Source organism: Panthera onca, chromosome A3, assembly GCF_046562875.1.
Source record: "Panthera onca isolate mPanOnc1 chromosome A3, mPanOnc1 haplotype 2, whole genome shotgun sequence".
Lineage (NCBI taxonomy): Eukaryota > Metazoa > Chordata > Mammalia > Carnivora > Felidae > Panthera > Panthera onca.
This window is the reverse complement of record NC_138341.1, coordinates 134,698,827-134,723,984: the sequence shown is the minus strand read 5'-3', so window position 1 is coordinate 134,723,984 and position 25,158 is coordinate 134,698,827. Positions and strand designations below refer to the sequence as shown.

The 25,158-nt window shown below is 59.4% G+C and overlaps 1 protein-coding gene across 3 annotated transcripts in view; it reads left to right on the top strand.

The window, feature by feature from the left end:
• The window catches only part of PMEPA1 (prostate transmembrane protein, androgen induced 1), a 55,751-nt gene that overhangs the window by 19,945 nt on the left and 10,648 nt on the right, over nt 1–25,158 (top strand). The gene's annotated exons all lie outside the window — the stretch shown is intronic.

The window sequence follows — 25,158 nt, the reverse complement described above, 5'->3', positions numbered from 1 at the left end:
GGATTTGTTCCTTTAGTGATGGGCCGAGGGATTCCCCACTTTTCGTTTGGAGACAGCGCGTCCAGCCTTGGCAGTGACCCAGCCCGGATTCCCGGCGCGGAGCCCTGGCCACATCTGTTTTCCAGGAGGGACAGGCAGTGCGTGGGACCGGAGAGGCAGGCCCGGCTAGAGCCACCCTCGCTTCGCCCCCGCGCCCCGACCTTTCCGCCTGGGAGGCCAGGCCTCCGTCCCGGTCGTACAATGCCCCCTTCTCACGTTCAGACTGGAGGTCTAGACGCTCATGCTCGCTTTTGTTCTGCGGGGGTCAGGGGTTGGGGAGGGGCCTCAGAGAGTGGGATTCGGGCCCAGGCAGGAAGAAACCTTCCCCGAATGAGGAAGGGGGGTGGGAGTGGGCGCAGGGACAACAGTTTCGAAGGAGGCAGCCCGTTGTCCCTGCCTGCCCGTCGAGTGAGCAGTCCTACCAGCAAAGCATGCCCCGATTTGTAATGATGGAGGCAGCTCCTGACAAATGCACTGTGAAACCCAGTCAAGCTGACGCCCCCTCAGGCCTGCTTAGCTGACATCGTCTAAATAAAACCCCACAGCCTGTGCCAGTAGGTCTGGGCCGGGCTGCCAGCGGGAACCCCAGGGCCAGAGGCAGCGCTCAGCCAGGCCCGAGCCCAGGAAACTGTGCGAAGAGTTGTAGCCAGGCCACGTCTCCCGGCCTCCGCCCACTTAGGGGCCGTCTGGGTGCTTCGTAAAGGGCAGGCAGACAGAAACCTCCCTGTGATGTGAACCTCCAAGCCATCCTGCCTGTGGCCACTGGTGGCAGAAAGCTCGGGGCCACGCTGGGAGCTGGCGCTGGCCCAGGAGGGACACACAGTCTCTGGCTCGATACTCTGCTTCCGGACCCAGTCTTGACTGGCAAGGCCTGTCACCTCTGAGAGCCTCATCTGTAAAATGGGCTTATGAGGGGGCACAGTAATTGCCCACAGGGCGAACCGGGGTGGGGATTTCGTGAGCGGATCCGCGTTCCCTGCGCCGTGCAGAGTGGGTGCCCTCGCCCCTGATGCCGACTGTGACGTTGATCGCTGTTGGGGTGGGGAGGGAACACGCAGGTGCCCCTTCCGGATCTGGAGCAGGTGGGGAGCGCAGCGGAGGCCCCGGAGGGCGGGCTGATGGCGGGGGCAGCCGCAGACGGGGCTTGTCTTGCCCAGCACTTGCTGCTGTGTGAGGTGGCCCATCGCTTGCCTCTTCGAATGGCTTGTTCCTCTCCCAGCTCTGCGCTGCTGGGGACAAGCCCCCAGAATTGGGGTGGCCCGTGGCACCGATCGCCCACGCAAGCCACCGCACCTGCTGGCCCAGCCTCGGGGAAGGGAGAGGAAGGAGAGCTGTTTCCAGTCTCTCGGGAGCCGTTTGTAAGCTCTTGCGGGGTTGAGAGGAGGCTGGGAAAAGCAGAACGGGGTCGGGAAGGGCGGGCAGGGAGGGGGCCCCGGTGGGAGCGAAGGTGCCCAGAGGGGCGGGACGCTTTTGTGGGGATTTGCCCCGATCCTGCCCTGTAGGCCTTTTCTCATTCCCTTTCAGGCCTAGGACTCTCCACGGCTGTGTCTGGGGACGAGTTGGCAAAAACATTCCCTGTGCCGGCTTGGCCGACTTCCGGGGTGGCTGGGGAGAGGGAGCCCCGGGCGAGTGGGGTCGCTGATTCCGTCCGCCCTGGTTACCAGGTGAGAGTGACAGCAGGTGTGTGTTGGGGGCAGGGACTCACACGTGCAGGGAGGAACTGGGATCTTTCTAGTGCTGACTGGGTCACCTCGTCCCTGGCTGGGGGTCCCGCTGGTAAATGGCATGCAGCTCGGCTGGCCTCTGAAGGTCCAGCTCGGGGACCGTGAGGACCTCCGTTTCCCACCGCTTCATCCGAACCCCCTTGACCAGCGAGGACGCTGTTCTGACTCCCGGGGTCCTGTCCCCCCACAGCGGAGACGTCTTCCCGAACCTCCACCCCGTGTGTCCGGGTGACCCCAGAGGTTCCGTCCACAGACAGCCGTGCCCCGCAGACCGGAGTGGAGATGAGCAGCCTTGTAAGAGCAGTTATTAAAATGAGCGTGTGGAGACCAAAAACCAAAAAGGGGGGACATGTAGCCTGTAATCCCCCCCCCCTTTATTTGAGTAGTTTTCAGTCACTATAACCCCCTGGGGAGGCATCAGGATTTATGGCACCTGCACAGTGACTCCTGGTGGACTGGTATAGACGGCTTTTTTCTGGTGTAGACGGCTTTTCTCGGTAGGGATCCTCATCCTGTAGGGTTTTGTTTGCACGTTTGCCGTGTGTCCAGGCCTGGGCTCAGCTTGGAGCATGTGAGCGAGGTGACCCCCACATCGCGGCCCCCCCCCGGGGGCAGAGGCCAGCAGGGCCTGCCCTGGTGCTGGGTTGAGGGAGGGCAGGTGAGTCTCGGAAGTAGAGGCTGCCTCCGGCAGGGACAGGCACGTGGAGGAAGTGGCCGCTTGGCCAGCACCCCAGCAGAGAAGGCAGCGAAGGCTGGTGGAGAGAATCACCACGTTGGGCTCCTGGTGGCCCCCGGGCCTCGCTCCAGAAGCTAGCGGTCCTGAACGGAAGGGACCAGAGACCCGCATCTAGGGGACCCAGCCCTCTCGGGGCGCCCCAGGTGGTAGCACCGGGCCCACCGGCCCTTGGGGACAGCTTCTGCTCCCTTTGCCCGGCCCTGCCCTGGCTGCGTGGAGGCCCAGCCCCTGGTTTAGGCTATGTCTGGGTCACGGGGTGTGTCCCAGAGATGCACCCTGAGGCCAGCCGGCCCGGTCCTGTCCTCCTTTCCCGGGGAGGGGTGATGGCTGGTGTTGTGGCAGCCCTTTTGTAAAAGCTGGGGCAAGAACGTCCCACAAAACACCAAGCGGGAGGTGACGCCGACTTCCTGCCCTCCCATTTGTTCTCCGGGTCCCCAGAGGCAGGGGGCACAAGTTCCTGCCTCCCCGCCACAATGCGTTTTATTTTAACCCCATTGCCACCCTGTTTTTAAGTGCGCAAGAGACTGCCCACACTAGGCGCCGGGAGCGTGTTGGCGCTCGGCTTCTGAGAACAAGAGTGAGAATTATTCGCCGGCCAGCCGCGGACGGGCCTGGAGCGACCTGGAACGTAGCCCAATCAGAGATGATACGTTTTCGAATTCTCCAGAGCCGCCAGTCCCCCTGCCGTCCCCCCCCCCCCCCCCCGCCTCCAGCCCCGGCCACTGGCAGACCCCAAATCAGACCGATAACTTAGCGTTTTCATTTAAGCCCATCTGACAAATCGTTTCAGACGGAGAAAGCAATATTGCGTCTTTAAATGGCTACTTTGTCAGCGCGTCTCTGGGCGCTGTAAAAAGTCCTTTGTTATCTGTCTAGACAGCACACCAGCGGGGTATTTGGTCTGCGCGAGGGAGAGAGATCTGACAAGGTTGAATTCATTTACCGGCTTATTTAAAGCAGGATTTCAAAACACTTGCTCATAAACTGTTTTCGGCCCCAGACTGCCCCGGCCTCCCCCTTGAGCCCACACTGGCTTTTCTTGTTTTATATAATTTTTTCGCCTGTTCGGGCAGCTCTCGAGGGTTGCAGCCGCCACCCTTTCCGACCATTTTGACCACCCGCCCGCCCCCTTCCCCAAACTGTTCTCTGGCGACTCTTCCGATTCTTCCCTCCCTAAAATTAAGGCGCTTCGCCTCCCGGCAGTGTGTTTGTGTTTATAACACATTTACTTGACTGTGCTAATTTTATACCATCACCAAAAAAAAAGAGAGAGAGAGAGAAAAGTGACATTCCTGGCTTTCTCCCCCCCCCCCCCGTGCGGGTGGGCAGAAACCCCCTCCCATCCAGCCCCTTCCCAAAACTTTCCCCACTTCTTATCACTTTTGCCTTTTTTTTTTTCGTGGCACACATAGACACATCAAACATCAGAGGTTGGCTTTTTTAAGGATGACAATATCAGGGCACCTTGAATGGGTCCGAGGTTTTACTTCTATGAAATAGATGCATTAATTAACCTCGTTGCCATGGCGACTAGGTGATTGTTGCAGGGGTGGAAAGGGGGCGGGCAGTGGGAGTGGAGGGCCCGCTGGTGGGGGGGGGGGGGGCAGCCACCATTGCTGTCCCTGCAGGAACTGAACCTGAAAATGGCATTGTCCTGCCGTCCACCAGGAAAGTGGGCCACTTTGGGTTTTCTCCCGACTGCTGTGGGGGGTGGGGGGGGCTTCTCAACTCCGTCCCCTGTAGGCGGCCACAGAGCCAGTGCATTTAGGAAATGGAGTTGAGTTACGGTCCGGGTGTATGTTAGGGACACTAGAAGGGGGCGCTGCAGGATGGAGAGGCAGAGACACCACGTGCCTTGCTCCCCCCCCCCCCCCACTGACCCCCTGAAAACTATTGTCCTGGCTGCAAAGCCGTAAATTTCCACCCTCCAGCCAGCAGGCATCAATCTGCCTCGGGGGTTTTACATGTAGGGGGCACAAAAGGTGGGGAGACGGTTGGGGGTGGGGGGGAGGGGGGGCCCGACCGGATGTCTCCTGGGATCCCTAAACTGCATTTCATTTCTGCCAGGCCAAGCAAATCCAGCCTATCGGTCTGCTTCCTTGGGGGGGCAGCGGGGGGGGCACTGGGGGGCTGGGGATTGGGCATTTCATCTGTAGGAGATAGGACACAGAGAAAGTAACGTCCCAAAGCACTGGGCTTCTTGGCCCGATTCTTTCATTTCTCCTCCCAAAACAGAAACCACAGGCAGGAGCGAACCCTGCTACTCCCATTGTGCCCGTGTGGCTCTCTTGACTATTCCCGGCTTCGTGCGGGCGGCGAAACGATGAGCTGCCGGGATAACTCGGACCTCTTCATGGTTTTTAGCCCGAAAACCTGTAATTCCCTTCTCCCTGGAAGACAGAGGTCGGGTGGCCGAGTTTGCTCTGTTTTGAGTTAATGCAGTCACTGAGGTGTCTTTCCACTCCCCCAGGACCACAGTGTCCATCTTTAAGGAGGAAAGTCCAAAATGAAGAAAAAGGGGCCTTTCTTTAAGAGAGAGACCAAAACAGGGGCGCCTGGGTGGCTCAGTCGGTTAAGCGTCTGACTTCAGCTCAGGTCACGATCTCGCGGTGCGTGAGTTCGAGCCCCGCGTCGGGCTCTGGGCTGATGGCTCGGAGCCCGGAGCCCGCTTCGGATTCTGTGTCTCCCTCTCTCCCTCCTGCTCATGCTCTGTCTCTCTCTGTCTCAAAAATAAATAAACGTTAAAAAAAAAATTTAAAAAAGAGAGAGACCAAAACAGCATGACCAGGTTCATGATGCCTGCTGCTGGCCCTACTCCCTCCCCGAGGTGCTGGGGCGAGAACGGGGCAGAAGAAGGATGGGCTTTTCAGGATCACATCCACGGGCTGGCAGACGTGTCTGCACTGGGATTGGGTCTGTCTGGGAGTAATTAAAGGAGAAGGATGATATTAACCCAGTCACCCGGCCAGCGGGGCAGAGGAGTGGCACTGGCCTTGATGTTCCCCTCCAAAAATTAGCCTTTCTCAGCATGTTAGGAACATACTCTTGGCTTGAGTTTGGGGGGCTATTTTTTAGTTTTTTTGCATTAAAAAAATTTTTTTTAAAGCTTTAAATGTTTATTATCGGGAAAGAGAGACACAGAGTGCGAGTGGGAGAGGGGCAGAGAGAGAGGGAGACACAGAATCCGAAGCAGGTTCCGGGCTCTGAGCTGTCAGCACAGAGCCCGTCGTGGGGCTCGAGCTCACGAACCGCCAGATCATGACCTGACCGACCACCAGGCACCCCCCCCTTTTGCGTTTTCACGTTTGTATAATTGATCATGTCTCCTGGTCTTTTAAAAGAGCAGCCGAAGATACCGTTCCTCCTAATGAGATCAGCTTCAGTTTGTGCGGGGAGATGTGAGCTTTGAAAGCCCAGCTGAAGCATGTAGGTGGCCCAGACGCCCCAAGAGCCCGCAGCTTGAGAGATGAGATTTTTAAAGTCTCCTTTTTGGAGCTCAAATCTGGGAGGCCTGGCCTTATTTGTTTTCCCTGTCTGAAGAGTTGGAGAGGCCGGGGTTTTGGGGCGGCCTTGGTGTGCTGCCTTATTTAGGAGGCGAACTGGTGCTCATTTGTCAGGCAAAACAGATGTGGGGAGACAACATCTATTTTCATAATTCGAAACAAATCTGGTGAGCCGCCTTCCTTTTCAGTGGGGCCCGCTCATGCAGAAAGCCCCACTCCCAGCAGCATTTAGCAGAAATATTTATAGCTCGTCAGTTGAACTTTTCTTTCCTCCAGGATGAGTTGGTTTCTGCTGGCGACTGGGGCTGTGAGCCCGGGGCCCTCGATGGGTAATAGGTGCTATTGCAGGGAGTTGTTTTTGCTTTTGGTTTTTTTAATTTTAAAAAGAAAGGGAGCAGGGGGTCCCAGCCAGAGTGATTGTGCTTCACCTCGTCAGTGGGTCCTCTGGTCTTCCGAGTGTGGGGGCTGTTGGCTAAGGTGCCCTGTTTTCCATCATTTGTTATGGAGCAGCCCCCCCCCCCCCCCACCAGCCGGGCAAGCAGCTGGCTCCCCCACCCCTCCGGGAAGACTTTGCTTTGGTTCGCAAGGGAATGTGAGAGTCATTTCCCCCATTTTACAGATGCAGACACCAAGGCTGAGAGAGGAGCAGCCAGCCCCAAGGCTGCGGCAAATTGATGGTGGAGGTGGTCCCCTGCCTTGGAGGCGGGGTCCAGAAATGACTTGGGTTGTCCGGACAGCTGCTGCAGCCTCCCACTAAATGTAGCTGTGGAAACACGATAGGCAGGTTGTATCACGACAGAGGGCAGGTCCCAGTGTTGGGAAGAGGCTCACCTGTTTGTTCATCCATCAGATGGCGGAGCTCCTTTGAGCCGCCGGAGGAGCTGGGGGCGGAAGGGGATGCCTGCCCTCACGGAGCTTAGACCCCAGTGGGGAGCAGACAAACGACGTGGTTTCCGATGCTGGTGATGCCAGGGAGGAGGAGAAACGGGGTCACGTCAGCATGCGGTGGTGGTGGTGGTGGCGGGGGGTAGATGTTCGCAGGGGGTCCTGATTCCGAAGGCTCTGCGGGGCTGACACATGCACGAGGCTTTGAGGGGTGGGATGAAAACCATGGGAAGCTCTGGGGTGGAGAATTTCTCGGCGAGGGGGGTTGAGAGAGGCACAGCCCTGCTGGCTGGGGACCTGGGGCAGGTGCCCACCGGGCTTCCGTCCCCTGGTCTATAAAACAAGACTAAACAGTGTGGGAGTTTCTGGGACAGCCACAGATGATGCAGTTTTGCAAGATGCTACTGCTGGGGAACGGGGTGTGGGGTATATGGAGATCTTCTTGTGCTATTTCTTACAATTTCTGTAGATGTACAGTTACCTGAGAATAACATTTCTTTTTAAAAAAGGGAAAGCTGCTCGTTGCTGGGACCGCCCTGGTGCAGATCGTATCCTCGTTGCCACCGTAGCTCAGGAAAGGAAAACCCCGGGTAGCTTCTTTGTTTTTGTTTTTGTTTTTATTTATTTTGAGAGAGACAGTGCAAGTGGGGGAGGGGCAGAGAGAGAGAAAGAGAGAATCCCAAGCAGGCTCCGTGCTGCCCGTGCAGAGCCCGACGCGGGGCTTGAACCCGCAAAGCCGTGAGATCATGACCTGAGCCAAAAACAAGAGTCAGAGGCTTAACCGACTGAGCTCCCCCCTCCCCCCGGGCGCCCCAAGTTTCCCCCTCATTGTAACCTGCGCACTGTAAGCGTGGGGTCTGGGGGGCTCAGGGAAGCTTGCGTGTGGCCCTTTATTGCCCTGGCAGGAAGGAGGCCCGTGCCGGGGTCAGGGTGTCCTCGGGGTCTCAGGTGGGTCGCTGGCTTGGAGGGCGGGGTGGATCCTGGGGGCAGAATGACGTCCGGAGGCTCGGGTTTCTCATCATGCCCTGTGATTGTTCACGAAGGATGGATGGAGCCCACTGGGAAGTTGGAGGCGAACGCATCGCCCGTGTGCCCGCTGGACCCTGGGCGGATGTGACTGGCCGTGGGCAGCACGCTTTCTGGGCCTGTCTGTGGTGGAAGGTGGGGTGGATGGGTGGGGGCTCCCAGGCCCAGGGCTGGTGCAAAGCCTTCTAGCTGGAGAGCTGGCAGTGAAGGGTTTCCCGGCCGGTCAGAGGGCGCAGCTTGGCCATTAGGAGGCCCCTCCAGGACCATGCAGCTGGTCCCAGAGACTGCAGGCTCTTGGTCCCTTGGGGGGTCCCGGGCTTGCGGCCTCCTGTGTACTTGGGTGAACGGGCTCTCAGATAGTAACCCTTTACCCCCGCTTTCTCCTTGACCTGAACCCCACCGATGGTCGGTTTTCTTCTCCTTCCGCCAGACAGGGGCCCGTAAACGAGTTGTACACGCGCACAGAGCTGCCGTTCCCCTCGCTCATGCGTGTTCTTGTCGTAAGCCTTCATGAAGCGCCTACTGTGTGCCTGGCGCAGGGGATGTTTCTGTGACCGGGGGCGGGGGGGGGGGGCGGGGCGAGGCAGCCTCAACCCCCGGCCATATCCTGCCCAGGTGTTAAATGGACAAGTGGCTTTCCCCAAATCGTGTGCTTTCGAATCCAGTTTTTGGACTGGGTGGTTTTATTATTCTTTGAACCAATCGTGTGTGAGTTAAATCTTGGCTGCTGTCTCTGTGTTGGGGCCTAATTAGGATCTCTTGTTGCCTGGCCGTGTTTACTGAGCAGGTATTGTGTGCCAGACACTGGGCTTGAGGCCTCGCCCGCCGCCCTACTCAGTCCAGGGTTTCTCAGCCTCAGCACCACGGATATCTGGGCAGGATCGTTCTCTTCAGTGGGGTGTCCTGGGCACGGGGGGGCCGTTCAGCAGCGCCCCTGGCCCCTCTACCCATTAGATGCCAATAGGACCCCTTTCCAGTGGGGGACAGCCACCAGTGTCTGTGGGTACTGCCAGATGTCCCTGGTGGGCAGAATTGTCCCCAGTAAGAATCATTGCTTTCACCCTAAGTTCCTGCCCTTGAGGCCGCGGAGTGAGTGTGGGCAGGCCCGGCGTCTCTTTGTCAAAAGCAGGTGATGACAGGCCTCCCCACGGCCGCTGGTCGGGAGCCTCGAGTGATAGACCGCACTGCGCAGCCTGGCTAAGCCTCAGCGGCTGACGCTGTCCCCGCTGGTGTGTCTGATGGGCAGAGAAGTCACTCCATCCACCCGTCCGACCAGGTTCGCGGGGCTTAACGGTGGGCGCGAGCCAGGCTCCAATGCCGCCAGCCGGAACCACTTGCCGAGGATGGCCAGCCCTCTGGGGGAGCCGACCCCGGCCAGGTGCCCTAGTGTGGGTGCCAGGGCGATGCTAGAGCCCCCCAGAAGACCGGGAAGCTGGCACTGGCCCTTGGCTTTTCTCTGGTCCGTCCATGTTGCGTGTGACCCGAGCCAGGGGCTCCCGAGACCCGTTGTCCAGCGGGCTGGTTCTTTTCCTAGGTTCATTCGGGACCCCAGTTGCTTCAGGGATCTCTGAACCACCCAAGGCGCCAGCTGCCCGCCCTCGTGCTCTCTCTCTTTTGTACCATAATCAGCTAAATCTCAGGCTCCCGCATTCGCTTTTGCATCCGGGACTTCAGCTAGGAGTTTGTTTGGACAAATGGTTCGCCCACTGAAGGAGAGAGAGCCTGACGGAGACCGGTTAGTCTGCTGCGGGGCGCTCGTAAAAAACCCAGAAGCCTGCAGGTCGTGGGCCCCCCTCGGAAAGACGGCGATTCAGTCCGTTGGACTCGGGGGACGTGGGGCTCTGCGTGCCACGGCAGCTCTGACGTGTGGCCTTGTTGGGAACACCACGCCGGAAGGTGACACCCGAACCCTTTTCCGACTCACATTTTCTGTGCCGCCCCTGCCCGGGCACACGCCCGCAGCCGTCGCCAGGCCCCAGCAGCTGACCCCTCCTCCTACCCGCATTCCATCTGTCTTGCCCTTGAATGTGACCGACGTTCGCACCTCAGGGCATTTGCACTGGTCATTCATTCAGCCAGGTGCGTTCTTCCCCCCAGCTTTCCTCACCTGTCACACCTCCGAGAGGCGGTCCTGACGCCCCATCCGAGGGACACTGTGGTCACCTCCTTCCCGGACACTGTGGTCACCACCCTGTCGTGGTCTCTGCCGAGCGCTGGTACGCGTTGCTGCTTGTTGGCATGTTTGCTGGCCCAGCATCGGTCCCCCCTGGTCGGCGTGAGCCCCGTGGGGCCAGACGGCTGCTTCCGCGGAGCTAGTTTGGGGCTGAGGTGGACCCATCTCAGATGTGAGGGGCCAGCGTTCCTTACAGACCAGCTCCAGCTGAGTTTCGGGTTTCTTGAGAAGACAGGTGAGCCTTCTTTGAAAGGAGGACACTCAGGTGTCTGCAGAGAGGCCCGTGTCCTCAGAAGGTCCCTGCAGCTCCCGCCTCTTCGGTGCCTGAGGTGACCCCTGACGGATTCCCTCCCTCCCACTGGCTCTACTTTGACACGTTCCCGGTGTCCTTTACCTTGGGGATCCAGCGACCCTCTGAGACAGCGTATTGGGGACATTTGATTGTATCGGGGCTGACACTTTATGTCGGGGGGGGGGGGGCGGTGCGGGGACCCAAGCTGCTCTCCCCCCGCCCTCGGGAAAGAAGTTGCAGGTTCTTCGCCCCGTGCTGGGGGGGAAGCCACTAGCAGCCAGTGCTGAGACGTGACTGAACTTCTCCTTTCTCCGTTTCTAAATTTTAAGTGGCGTGTTTAGAATTGAATCTTCAAACCTGGGAGCCAGACCTGCAAGTTGAAAGATGACAGCCGAGAGACGGTTTCATTTGGCTGGCCGCGGCGGCCACATGGCAGATGCCGGGAGCGGGAGACGGGAGGGAGGCTGGGAGAGGGGGAGGTGGCTTCTGTTTCAGCTCTTACCCGCCCCCCCCCACCCCTGCAGTAAAGCACCCTCCTAGTGCCAGCCCCGGGGATCGCTTGGGGCTGCAGGCATTGCCCTCCGCCAGGGCGATGCTAGGCACCCCCCCCCCCATATTTTTCCTTTTTTAAAAAAAAAAAAACTTTTTTGTTTTGATACAATTGTGGGTTTGCAACATTTGCAGACAGATGAAATAGACAGAGCTTGCTTCCCCCAGTGGTGAGGCCTTCGTAGCTGGAATACAAGTATCACCTCCCGCAGACCCAACATTTGGTACGAGCCATCGACCTCGCCCACACACCCCCACTTGATGGGCACTCACTTGGGTGAGCGTGCATTTGTACACACACACGTGCGTGCATACGTACGTGTTCGGCTCTGTGGAATTCTGTCGCGTGCCTGTCCAGACACAAAACGATCCCATCGCGAGGACCCCCTCATGCCACCCTCTTGTGGCCACGCCCACCTCCCACCCACGCCTTCGCTAACCCCCCCCCCCCCCCCCCCCCCCCCCCCCCCCGGCGGCAACCTGTAATCTGTTCACCTCTCTGATTTTGTCAGTTTGGAAATGTTCTATAAATGGGAGCGTTCGAGGGCAGCCTTTTGAGACTGGCTTTTGTCACCCAGGTAACTCTCCGAGGATCCGTCCAGGCTGTTCGTGTGTCCACGGTTGGTGCCTTTTCCTCGTGCGTAGCGTTCTGGAAGGTGCGGTGTGCCACAGTCGGATTAACGGGTCGCCTGTCGACGAGCGTCTGGGTTCCTTGGAGTTCGGGGCTCTCACAAAGGAGGCTTCTGTGAACAGCCATGCGCAGGGGTCCGTGTGAGCGCGAGTTTTCCGTTCTCTGGGATCGAAGCCCAGGAGCGCGGCTGGGTCACGCGGTAGTTACGTATTTAGTTTTGTGAGAGACCCTTCGTTTTTGGTCAACACCCGTGTCTTCTCCGGCCTCCGGGGAGAGGTGCGAATCCTGGGAGAGTGAACACGTTCCTGCCTGGGATGCTCGTCGTGGGCCGTGCCAGGCAGGGATTAGCCACCAGGGATGCCGTGAGAACAAGATCCGCTAGGACCTTCTCTTGGTGCTCCCTTGCTAGTGACTTGAAATCAGCAACGAACAGGCAAGCGTGTCCCTAAAGGAGGTTAGTCGGTCATGGCAGCCAACACTTACCCACGTGCCACGTGGGTCCTGGGTTCCTTTCGATCCTCAGACAGGCCAGTGAGGTGGGGCTGTCATTCACCCCAGAAGATCAAGAGGCAGAGGCACGGAGAGCCGGAATGAGACAGAGCCCGGAAAAACCCATGGGGACCCCTGTCAGTACACTGCATTGCCCCTCGTGGCCGACGCGGGCCACCAGCAGATCCAGAGGTATTTGGAACGGGGCACCTGGGATGCCTCCTTGATGCGGTAACATGGAAAGCCATGCAAAGATCCCAGGGCAAAACCGCGTGTGCAAAGGTCCTGGGGTGGGAACAGGAAAGAGACCAGCATGCTGGAGTGTAGTGAGCACGGCCTCGTAGGGTTTTAATTGGAGCATGAGTCAGTGATTCCGTTGATGCTTCTAAAAATCGTTCCGGGGGCGCCTGGGTGGCTCAGTCGGTTAAGCGTCCGACTTCAGCTCAGGTCACGATCTCGCGGTCCGCGGGTTCGAGCCTCGCGTCGGGCTCTGGGCTGACGGCTCAGAGCCTGGAGCCTGCTTCAGATTCTGTGTCTCCCTCTCTCTCTGCCCCTCCCCCGTTCATGCTCTGTCTCTCTCTGCCTCAAAAATAAATAAACGTTTAAAAAAAAAAATCGCTCTGTCTGCTGGGTGCAGAACAGACCGGGGTAGGGGGCATCCGTGTGCCACGGGGGAGGCAAGGATAGGGGAGGACATGTAGGTAAACTCTTTAGCCTCGAGGGATGACCCCCTACGTCTTCCCCAGCTCTGCCTTGCGAGGGCGGGACCCCAGCCAGCCACCCCCTTGGGTGTCTGCAGCCCGACCTTGGGCTCCATGTGGGTTTCTCTTGCTGTTTGTCATCTCCTTGTCTCCACGCCAGCTGTTATCAGACAAATTCAATTTACGTGCTCAGTATCAGCCGCTCCAGATCATTTAATAAATGAACACCGACGTCTTCTTAGCCCTGATGCCTTGCCTGGTCATGTGAGTTGCCCACTTTTTTCTTTAATGTTTTTTTCTTTTTTTGTTGTTGTTGTTTTTTTTTTGAGAGAGAGAGAGACAGCACAAGTGGGGGAGGAGCTGAGAGAGAGGGGGCCGGGGGAAACACAGAATCCGAAGCAGGCTCCAGGCCCCGAGCTGTCAGCACAGAGCCCGACGCGGGGCTCGAACTCAACCCCGCGAGGTCATGACCTGAGCCGAAGTCAGACGCCCCACTGACTGAGCCACCCAGGCGCCCGCCCACTTTTTTTTTTAATCTAACGATAGCCACCAGTTACTGTTCCCTTGCTGGGTACCCGCTAGTGTTGAGGGAACTTAGTATACCTCTGCTAGCTCGCTTAGTCTCCGCGGTCCTGGAAAGTTGCACATTATGGACCCATCTTTATTTCTGATGGGGAAAATCTAAGGCAGGTGGGCCAGATGACTGCTTGAGGCCACACATACGGGATTTGAATCCAGAGCTGGACCACTCGCCTCCCACGGCTCTGCCGCGTCCCCGTCTCCGTGCAGAAAAGGCGCCTCTGTGGGCCTCTCCTTCCTTCTGAGAACAGTTGGTTAGAACCTGGGTCTTGCCAGCCGTTGGGAGTTTCTGCTTCTGGAAGATGCTGTTTCAAAAGGCAACGATACTAAGGGCTGGAATAGCCTTGCCTACGGGGTGGGGAGCGGAAGAGGCGGCTGGTGTCTGGGAGGCTCGTAACTGCCCGCTGGGACTTTGTTTTGACTGTCACCTGAAAAGAGGAAGCGCTCGTGCAGAGTCATAGGGAAAGATTTGGCAGATTTAGACCCCAGACAGTCTCTCTCTTCTCTCTCTCTCTCTCTCTCTCTCTCTCTCTCTCTCACACACACACATGCACAGAAAACACCCAGAAACACAGACAAATACTCTGAGACACAAGCACCCAGATGATCGTAGATGGGAGACAGATACACAGACACCCCAGACTCCCGGACCCTCAGAGAGAAGCGGAGAGGGGCCATTCACTTTCCCACGGGCTGAGGGCGTGGGTGGGGCTGCTCCAGCCGGGATGCCACTCTCCCCACCTGTGCTCCCCCCTGTCCCGGACCCTGCCCAGCCTGGGGGTCCACGCGTGGCCCGCTGCCCGTGTGTCCAGCCTTGTTTCCTGGATCCTCCCCACGAGGCTGTGAGACAGTCTGGCCGCAAGGAATGCTTCGTCGCAAGGGATCCTTCCAGCGACCGGCAAGGTGGCACTTGTGTGACCTACTCCGGTCTCTGCCGCCTCGCCCCTCCTTCTCAGAGATGAGCGGAGGCTCGTGGCAAGTTAGCCGTCGGGGCTTTCGGGGGGGGGGGGGGTTGTCGATGTGGCTCGTTTGCCGAGCTTCCTGTCCACTCTGGCGCGAGAACCGTGGTTCAGATACCAGTCCCCGTGTCCCAGGCCCTGCTGCCTGCACCTGTGTGACCTGGCCGTGTTGTTCTGTATCTCCCAGCCTCAGATTCCGTGTCCCTAAAATGGGGACGCAGGAGCAGGGCCGTCCCGGAGAGCTGCGGGGAAGGTTCAGGGAGACCACAGAGGACGTGCTGGCGTCTGCTCGCGGTTCGAAGGGCCTTAGATTTCAGATCGTCGTTCGCCTGTCCCACAAACAAACCCGGCCAGGTTTCCGGGAGCACAGATTTGACTCGTTCTGCCACAGAAGGGACAAATCAGGGTAGGGTTTCAGGTGACTCACTGCCCTGGAAAGCCTCAGCTCTGTGGCCGGGCCGGGCACACAGCAGGTGCACAGGAAGTGGTGGGGTGCATCTGTGTCTCCCAGGGTCGTGCCCTTCACAACCGGTGGCTGAATTCCTTACACGCAGCTGCTCTCCCTGGGCCAGGTATCATAGTCAGCTGGGAAACACCGCAGCCTGGAGGCTTGAGGAAGAGAAATTTATTTTCTTTCAGTTCTGGAGGCTGGAAGTCCAAGTTCAAGGTGCCGGCAGATTCAGTTTCTGGGGGGAGCTCTCTCTTCCTGGCTGGTAGACGGTCACCTTCCCTGAGCCATCACATGGCCTCCTCGATGTGTGGGTGCAGAGAAAGTGAGCTTTCCTGCACCTCTTCTGTTTTGTGTTTTAATTTTTTTTTAATGTTTATTTATTGCTGAGACAGGGAGAGACAGAGCATGAGTGGGGGAGGGGCAGGGGGGGGGGGGACCCAGAATCCGAAGCAGGCTCCAGGCTCCGAGCTGTCAGCACAGAGCCCGACGCGGGGCTCGAACCCACAAACCGTGAGATCGTGACCTGAGCCCATTGAGCCACCCACGTGCCCCCGGCGTCTCTCCTTATACGGACACCGATCCTATAAGCTCGAGGCCCCACCCTTCTGACTTCCTTCAACCTTCCTTACTTCCTTAGAGACTCCTCTCCAAATACAGCCACGCTGGGAGTTAAGGCTTCAGCATGGGCAAAGGGGTGGGGGGCACGGTCATTCAGTCCGGAGCCTGAGGCTTCCCCGCCCCGTCTGATCCAAACAGAGGATTTGGGAAAGCTGCTGACAAGTGTGGGCTCTGCGGCCCTGTCCCCTGCAGGGTCTGCTCTGAGCCTGACGCCACAGGAGCCGTGTTTCCGGGGGATTCAGTCCTCGGGTCGGTTCCGCCGGTGAGGTCCCACGTGCCGGTGAGGTCGGGAGGTGGGGGAAAGAGCCCAGAGACGTGTGTGATGCATCTGGGTCGACACCTGGAGCCCCTGCCTGGCTCCTTGGTGCTTGGCTGCTAGTTGTCTTGCTGCCTGAGCACCTGTGGGGGCCCAGACACTAGGGAGAAACCGGGGGGGGGGGCAGTCTGTCCCTTGGAGCCGGGAGTCCCACATGACAGTGGCCTGGACTTGGCATCATAGTCCATTGCTCTGGGGCAGCCAGGGCTGGGCTTGACCTTGGCCATCAGGCTGTCTCCCTCCCTGGCCCTGGGTGAGCCCCACAATAGCTGGGCCCCCCTCAGTCCTGCAAGGAGGAGGCCGCCCGGGGCAGCCCCGAGGCCGCGTCGGATGGATCCTCGGAGGCTCTCCAGCACGAGGCCCTCGTCACAGTGACTGAAGAGCGTGGACAAGTGGCTTTATACGACTCGCATTGTGGCTGCCGTTCCCGAGTGGCGCTGGTGGTCCAAGAGGCTTGGAAAGGGAGCCTGGGCTCACCCCCCCCCCCCCCCCCGGGGGGCTGGCGTCCCAGCTCCTGTCGGGAAACACCAGGCTCTTGAAAATCGGTAAATCAGAGAAACATCTGTGGTTTTCGAGGAGCACAGGGGCCTCACGAGTGGCCTTGTCGGCCACACTCGGAAACACACACACAAGCACACACACGTGCCCGAATTGTTTCCGTAAAGGTTTCAAGAATTAAAGCTACCGAGGTTTGCCGTGAAAACGCAGACAGCACAGAAAGACAGAAGGTAAGAGGCACCGGCCCCCTCTTCCAGAAGTAGTCGTGCTAACAAGTTTTCACTCTTTCTGCTCGAGAATAATTGCTAACCTCCGTCCAACGTCAGGCCTCGACCAGTAGTTCTCAGCGGGGGCCAGTTCTGCCCCCCGAGGGGACACTGGGCCACGTCAGGAGACATGTTTACTTGTCACGACTTGGGGGCAAGGGTGCTCCTGGCATCCAGTGGGTCCAGGCTGGGGAAGCCGCCAGCATGCTGTGACGCCCAGGACGGCCCCCACATTAGAGAACGACCCGGCTCAAAAAGTCGGTGATGAAACCCGGGGTAGTCGTATGTACCTTTTGAGCGGCCCCATTGGACAGCATGATGCCACGTTCCAGGCTTTCTTTAGGGGGATTTGGATGACCTCTGATTGTTCTAAGTTTTTATTTGAAATCGGGGGGGGCGGGGGGGACGAGCAGGGGAGGGGCAGAGAGAGAAGGAAACCGAGGATTCAGCTGTGCTGAGAGAAGAGAGCCCGACGCGGGGCTCAAACTCACGAACCGCCAGATCACGACCTGAGCCGAAGCAGGACGCTTACTTAACCGATTGAGCCACCCAGGCACCAAAATGCCCTCCCAGAAGATGATGGCCGTCGGCCCTGCCACCGGCCGACAGGTTCACCCATGCGACCCACTCCCCATTTGTTCCCTGTTCTCCTCAATTAACGAAATGCCTGTGATTTATTTTAAAGAACTTTCCGTGGCACCTCCAATGTGACCATTGGCAGGAACGGTTCTCTTCACTGTGAATTTACTCCGTGCTGCCAATAACTCTCCAACGGTGATTGATATTTTGCTGACAGCGGGTGTTTAAAGAAGTTCGATGTCAGTAACAATAGAAAGGAAAAAAAATCTCATTAGTTCTTTCCATTTGGATAATAGCAAGAGAGAGAGAAGGCTCGGCTTTTGTCTTTCCCGAGGGAAGGGGCGTTGGGTCCCGAGGCTGTGCTGTCCCTGGGGCCTCAGCTTGCCGTGCTGGTCCCACTCACGCTTCCAGCCCTGAGCTCACCTACGGGGCAGCTGCAGCCTCTCCGAGGCCACCCCCGAAGGTGACCTCAGGACGTGTGGGTGAAGCCCCAGAAACGAATGAGCCTCCGCACCCTGCTACCCCCAGGGTGTAAAAGGCATTTTACCCACTAGCCAGAGTGACCCTTCATGCGCTAGGACAGGGCGTCTTAGCAGTTAGAAGGAGACACACGCACAGCATGGAGTGTGTCCAATCCACGAAGGAGGGTGTCGTGTCCTCTTGGCATCTCGGCATCCGAACTGCTGTGGAACAAACAGGACAAGAGAGGTGGTCGGGACACCTGCCTTCCCCTCTGCCTGGAGGCCGTTTCTAGCCTTCCCTCATCTGCCTGGCTGACTCTCTCTCTCTCTCTCTCTCTCTCTCTCTCTCTCCTCTCCTCTCCTCTCCTCTCCTCTCTCTCTCCCTTTCGGTCACAGGCACACGCACACCTGCACACGCTTCCCTACTGGGCATCCTCTCCACCCCTCCCCCCCCACCCCGCAGCTGTTACTCACTGACTTCTGCCTAGAAGTTTGGGTTTGCAGGTGGCCCGCTGGTCCCTGGTCTGTGCAGACACAGTCACCCACAGACATAGGTGTGCATCCTGAGATTCACTTAAAAAATACACACACAGACACACACACACACGTTTGTTTTCTTCTAAACAAAAACAGACTCGTCCTATCTGGTGGCTTCTCTTTCTGTCTTCGGGGTGTCTTTGGTGCCAGTGCTGTGGCTTCTGGGTTGTGTCGGCCCCTCTGGGGGACGTGTAAGTGGCTCCTGGGGATTTGAGCCCTCTGGTGCAAACCGGCAGTGCCCCCTCTGGACCCTCATCTGCGCACGCGAGAAGAAATGTGGCCATTTATTCAGCATGCTTCATGCACGTGCTGTCAGGGGAAGGTGCTGGTCCGGGTGCGGGGGACGCACAATAAGCAAAAAGTCACCTTTGGTGACACGGGCATTCTAGTAGGGAGAGGCAGGGAATAAATGGTTAGACAGGTCACGTTAGCACTACGGAGTAGTGCTTCAGTGAAGAGGAAAGCCGGCACGGGGCACAGGGTCCTCGGGCTTGGGGCAGAGCCCTGTTCCAGGCACGGTGCTCGGGGATGCTTCTTGAGGAAGGGGCACTGCCACAGAGACCGGAAGGAAGGGAGCAAGCATGTGTACTTGGGGACGATCATTCCAGGCAGAAATAAGGGCATGTGCAAAGGCCCTGAGGTGGGGCTTGTGCTTGGCCCTTTTACGGAACACGTGGTTAGAGCACTGTGGGCGAGTGGGAGAGAGTCCCAGGAGAAAGAACATGTGGAGAGAAAGGCCCAGAAGTTGATTTGCAAGGTCAGGTGGGCATACTTGCGTGTTTTGAGAGCTTGTTCGTTTCGCTGTCCAGAAGCGCTCCCGATGTATCCCGTCCCTGAGCTACAGCGCTGGCAGTGGGGACCCGCTTAGGGAAGCCGTGGCCAGCTGGCTGCGGATTCGGACAGCCCCAGCCCAGGTCTGTGTGAGGAGGGCGGACAGGCGATGTCCAGAGCCTGTAAGCCTTGGTTCCAGGGCTTCCCTCCTGGAAATGTTGGCTCCAGGTTAGCCGGTGCGGCTCGTAACCACAACCGTGTGAAGAGGGGTGCGGTTCCCCCTCTTTTTTTCCCTAGATGCGGACACAGAGTCATGTGCCTGGCCAGGGTCGTGGTAAGCGGCAAAGCTACGATTCGAACCCGGGAGCCTTGGGGCCAGATGCGTCCTTAACCTGTACCCTGGGATCTTACTGTGACCAGCGGTGCGGAGAGCCTCAGTCCCCGCCCCCTCGCCAGCCAGCCTGTGGCTTCTTCCTTGAGGCTCCCCAGACAACGCCAGACAGTATCTCAGGGCTACGTGTTCAGGTAACGGGTGCCAGTCGCCCAGCTGTGTGCTTGGCACTGAGTGAGCGCTCGGTAAGCGGTTCGGTCTGTTTTTAAAAATGAGAATACTGGCCTAGATTTGCTGCCCACCTCTCAAGCCTCCAAAGAAAGACAGATTCATTTCCCACCCCCACCCCCCACCCCCCGTATAAATGGTCTTGCCCTAAGAAATAAATGTGCCGTTGGGGGGTGTTTGAAATGGCACCAGGAGTGATCAGAAAGTGATTCCTTTGACGTCTGGTTCAATTCTATTTGACATTCTAGGTGGGGAGGGAGCCGGGTTCTTATTCAAATGCAGGGAGGGGGTGGGTGGGGGGAGGGGGGGGCAGTAATGAAGTGGCTGGAACCCCAGGCAGGCTGGGGCTCTGCTGAATGACAATGAAGCCCGCCCCAGTGGGTCTCATCCAGGCAGGTCTAACAAGATTAGATTTTCATAAATTTCAGACAGGGCCAATTCCTAATTCCTTGGTGTGCGGCCGGGAGGCCAGACAGGGCCGCCTGCATGGGCTGCTTGTTAACCAGGAAGCAAACCAGCTGCCCCCTCCGCTGGGAGCAGACACAAGGGGGGGGGGTTGGCCGTGGGGGGTCGTCTGGTCTGGAAACCTCCTGTGGGCTGGCGGGAGCCGGGTGGACTCCAGCCCAGGAAAGACAGAATGAGCTCCAGTACCCAACGGCCAACCCCGGTGATTAACCGAACGCGTGGGGACAGTCACCCTCGCTTACCTGCACCGGGCAGGTGCGTCGTCCTACTGAACACGTATATACCCGCGTATAGCGAATAGCGCGTGTTAGCACAGTTCTGCACCGGCCCGCACCCCCCATTGACAGCTGGGAACCGGCCGAACGGGGGTTGGAACCCGGGCTCCTGAGCTTGGTTCCGATCGAGGCTCCGTCCCCAAGAACAGGGGGCCGTGAGCTCGGAGGCGGAAGAACTCGTTGCATTTTTACCTTCACCCACCCGATCAGGAACACGGGCTCCGAACCACGGAGCCGTCAGCAGCACCTGCCGCGTGGTCACCAGTGGAAACCGCGGATTTCGCATCACGTCGAAAACCTGCCAGGTCCTGTTCAATGCGATACTATCCTTGCGTCACAAAAATAATTCTGGGTGTTCTTTCCATATCACGCATCTGGTTGAGAGTTTGATAACTGCCTTAATATAGTTGGCTTCCTTTTTAAGCCACGGTTTTATTTAATTTTCATTTAAAAGCCGTATTCCGAGAGAGAGAGAGAGAGAGAGAGAGCGAGCGTCCTTCCTGGCTTCCCCGGGTTGCCAGGGCCCCACCGCAGGGAAGAGGGGAATCGGGCTTGGCCTAGATTCACGACTGCTCTCTGGGCCCATGCTGCACCCCCAGGGCTGTTGTGGGAATTCAGAGAGGGAGGTCCTGTCCTGGCTGGCGCTCCGTGTTCCACAGCAGAGGGACGGTCGCCGTTCGTATCTCTCCGCAGTGCCCTGAGAGGTGCCCAGAGCTCCCCCGGAGCGCCTGGGATGACCTTCCTGACCGTCCTGTGATTTTCCTCCACCGTGGGCGGGAGGCGGGTGCCACCCGCCACGAATACCGGCTGCATGGACCGCACGGCCGGGAGGAAGGAACGGCCCTGGGTCTGTGGGTGGTGTGGTCTTCGGCCAGCCATCCCCTCCGTCAGCCCCCTCTTCCTCGTCCGCAGAGCAGGTGCAGGGGGCGGTGGGCATGTTCGTATCGGCTGCACAGAAGGAAGGTGAGGACTCGGTAAGGCGACGCTTCTGAGCGTGTGGGCCGTGCCTGGCATTTTGGGGGGCCCTGGGCACACGCCACCTCTCTCTACTGTCGGGCCAGCTGGGAAAGGACCAGAGATGGGCGTGCACACATCTCAAAGTGACTGTGTCTGTCTCCGGAGGAGAAGACAAAAGGGAGGGTCAGGCCGCTCCGATGAGGCAGACGAGCCTGTTAATTTGAAATTATTCGCCAGGAAAGAAGACGCTAAATTAAATTAGAGTGACCTTACTTTGCATGCCGAAGATGGGCTTGGCCACCCCCGAGAGCCTACGGCATCCATTGCCCACCCCAAGGGAGAAATTAGGGAGAGAAATGGCACAGCCGCTCCCCCGCCCTCCCCACGGTGAGCGGACCTGATGCCCGGAACGAGATGAGGGAAACGTGTTTCTCTCCCGAAGGCTCCTGTTGGAGCCGTGCCCTCGGCGCAGAAGCGGGACGAGTGTCTGTACGTCCCTCATGGCCTTGCATCCAGCTGCCAGCCGGGGTGAGCAATTTGGATCGACCTCGCTCCAGACCCCCAACCCTGGGGCACCCCCCAGCCAGGCACGCACCTCGGCGTCTTGAGGGCATCCGCCTGAATGAGGGTGTCAGGAATTGGGACGTGGGGACGGCGGAGTCCGCTGAGCTCTTACATTTCCCCCACGCTGGGTCGTAACGGGGACTCCACAGAGGCCTGCGTGGCCGGGGTCCCACAGCGTGTAGCTGGCAGATGCAGGGAGGCAGGACCAGGTGCTCCGGGCGTGGGGAGGGGAAACTAAGAACTTCTCAGAACAGGACTCTCAGGGAGGCTCTGGGTTGCAGACCCAGCCCTGCTCTTTCTGGGTGCACCTTCACCCTGGGCCTCAGCGTCCCCATCTGCAAAGTGCCGGTGGCGATGGCTCCCGCCTCACAGACTTAGGGGAGGTGGGCTCCGTGTGGACGTCGCGGCTGTTGGGGTCATGATAACGGCTGCAGTGACCATGGTGACCCGGGGCTATCGACCGACCCGCCCACTCCTCCCGCTCCTTGTCCGCCCTTGTCCGCGAGCAGCCTTTGGCTGTGGGTCCTGTGGTCACAGGAGACTTGAAAGCCAGGGAAGGGGGTGGGCAGGGGTAGGACCTGCCCCTGCGTGCACCACGCTGGGCACTTTGCCTACGGCCCCGCTGAAGGGGAGAGCTGTCAGATTGAGGAAACGGGGCAGGATCGCTGTGGCCCCGTCCCCGCCATCTGAGGCAGGTCGGTGACTTGGGCTTGTCTCCGGGCTGGAAATCCCCAGCTTGCCCGCCCTGCAGGCTTCGGTCTGCCCGGTGCTTTCAAGCCTCTTGAACGTGCTGCCAGCCGAAGGCCGGGCAGCTTCACAGATGGTTTCTGGGTTCTGGGGAGAGCAGAGGTGTGATCGCACTGGGCCGGCCTGCCCCGGGCGCCGGCCTCTGGGACGGCTGGGGTTCCAAGGAGTAGTGCCCGGCTAGGGGGAGCGGGCCCACGCTCCAGTCACCATGCCTGCCTGCGAGCGGGAGAGGGAAGTCGGGGTGCCAGAGCCCAGGCCACCCCCCTGAGCCCCGGGGCCCGGCAGGTGATATCACCCAGAGCGGTGCTTGGGGCCAAGCAGAGGGCGCAGGCCTGTGCAAAGAAGGCAGCCGCGTGCAGCTGTTCCTTTGCCGGGAGGGGGGAGGGGGGAGGCTGTTGATGCACGTGGTCTCCAGTTTGCCGCCTCTCCAGCAGGTGCTGTCCTGGTGCGTTTCCTGGAGAAGCGGCTCTGTCCCCTGAAGGCGGTGCCTCCTGGAAGGAGGCCCCCGAGTGGAAGCGTGTGGACTGCCAAGGCCAGAGCACTCAGCCCAGCGGTCGGTGCTCTGTCTTAGGGGTTGGTGCGAACCAGCTGCTGGCCGGGTCCTCTTCTGGACCCCTGAGCGCCCCCACCCGCTCGTGCCGCCGGGCCTGGGCCTGGCCTGGAACATCCAGAGCGGCCCTGCTTAACCCTCTCTTTGCCGGCTTGTGGGCATACCTTGTTTCGCTCTACCGAGGCGGTGGGGAGCCCCCCCCCCACCGTTAATCATGGTCCTGAGGGAGCGGCTCCCGGAGTGCTGAGCACATTGTCCGTGCACAGTGCTGCCCCCAGGTGCCCTTAGCCTCCTTTTACGTCGGGGGCTGGGATGGACTCCTAGGTGAGGTCCAGGGTCACACTGGAGCCTAGGGACCCTGACGGACCTGTAACAGAGCTTAGGAACCCTTAGGAGTCTCTCTCCTCTTCTGAGCCTAGACCCAGGCCTTTGGCTTCCAGAATGTAATCAGTCACGGCTTCTCTTTTTTCTGAGAGTTTTTCCCTCTCCTCACCCGTGTGGATTTCCGGGGTCCCGGCCGTGCTGGGGTCGCGGCCTAGGGAGACAGCAAAGGCCTAGGGTGCTCACGTAGGTGATTTTGGGAGTCCTGTGCTCATTTCTGGGGCTGATTGTCTCACTCTGGACCCCAGCTTCCAGAACTATGTTCTCCTGCCCTTTTGGCCCGGCCTGGCGGGGTCAGGAGAGCCGTGGAGGGCTTGTTCACGCCCACAGGCCTGCCGGCTCTTCATCCACTGTCCCCTGGCCGCCCTGCCTCGGAAGCTGTCTCACCTTAACGTTCTGGGGCCTGGAAAACGCCAGGAGGAGGGCCAGGGCCTGGGACAAAGGCAGACCGGAGGCACGCGTCCCTTCCTTCGGGCCAGCATGGGCAGGGCCCCTGGAGACGGCAGGGGGAGGGGGCAGAGGGGAACCCACCGCCGTGGTCCCAGCGAGGGTGAAGAGTGCACCGGGCTGGGGGAGGGGAATTGTAGGCCCCTCTGAGGAAGGAGGGCGTGGGGGTTGCACAAAGCAAGCCTGTATGTTCCCTGAATGGGCGGCTTTATCCTGGGTCCTCATAGACAGGACCCTGCCCTTAGGGAGTCAGAACAGGCTGCCGAGGCCCGACCAGCCTGTCTGGGGAGGCAGGAGGTGTGGCCACGGTTACTGGATCCCAGCAGGAAAGTGAGGGTGACCCTCCGCCGGTTCCAGGCTTGCCTAATCTTCCGGGCAGGGCCCCAGCCTTCTGGGCACTCGGGACAGTCTCCCTAAAGTCCCTGGCCAGCTCGTCCTCCCTCCTGGGCCCTCCAGGGCACGATGGGACGCAGCCCCGCCTGGGAACCAGAGCCACGGCCCGAGCGTGGACCCGTCCTTCCTTGTCGAGGGGCATCCCCATGCAATGTAGGGGGCCCCCGTCCAATTGTGACAGCCACTGATGTGCCCAGAAATTGTCACATGTCCCCTGGTGGGCAGGCTCCCTCGACTTAATAACAGCAGCAGGCATTGTAGGTGCAGCTGGGCACCCCTGTAAGGCAGCATGAGAAGGGGGGTGTCCTGGAGAGCCTGCGTGGGAGGAAGGGGGTGGCCAGGGCTTTGGAGAGGGTGTTGGGGGCTGGGGTTCTGTGTGGAGAAGCGCCCAGTGTTCTGTAAACAGTAACGTTCCCACCTAGGACGCATCGCTTTCCTGCTGGAAGCCGCAGGGAAACTGAGGCAGGAAGGAGTGGCCTCCGCAGGGCTGGAGTCTGGGTGGGCCCAGAGCCCTTGCCCCGGGGCACCTCCTGCTGCCTGTTGCTTCCCGCTTCCCACCTGCCACCCGCCCCCACGCCTCCAGCGTCAGTTTGTCTCGGAGGTGGGAGAGCTGAGTCAGTGGCCCTGAGCTTGAACCTGTGCCCTGGGGAGCCCTCAGCGAATCGCTTGTTAGCGCCGGGCGTCAGGGTGCTCTGCCCCCCAGTGGGCGGCCGTGGGCTGGAGGAGGCCGGCCCAGCTGGGCCCCGGAGCTGTCCCTCGCCTGCCGTGTCACCACCCGTCACCACCCGGGTCGCCGGCTCGACCGGCGCTGGCATCCCGCCCGTTGCTGGGGGCTCTGCTTGCACCCGGCACGGCCAGCTGCCGAGCCGCCTCGACTCGGACCCGCTTGAGTCAGCAGAAACCGCCCCGGCTCTGGCAGGATCAAAATAACCTCCTTCCTTTTCCAGTACTTGAGGGTTTTTCCGCCTTCGAGGGGAAAAACAAAACAACACTGGATGTGGTTTTTCTGAGGCCTCTCTCCCAAGAGCTGGGGGGGC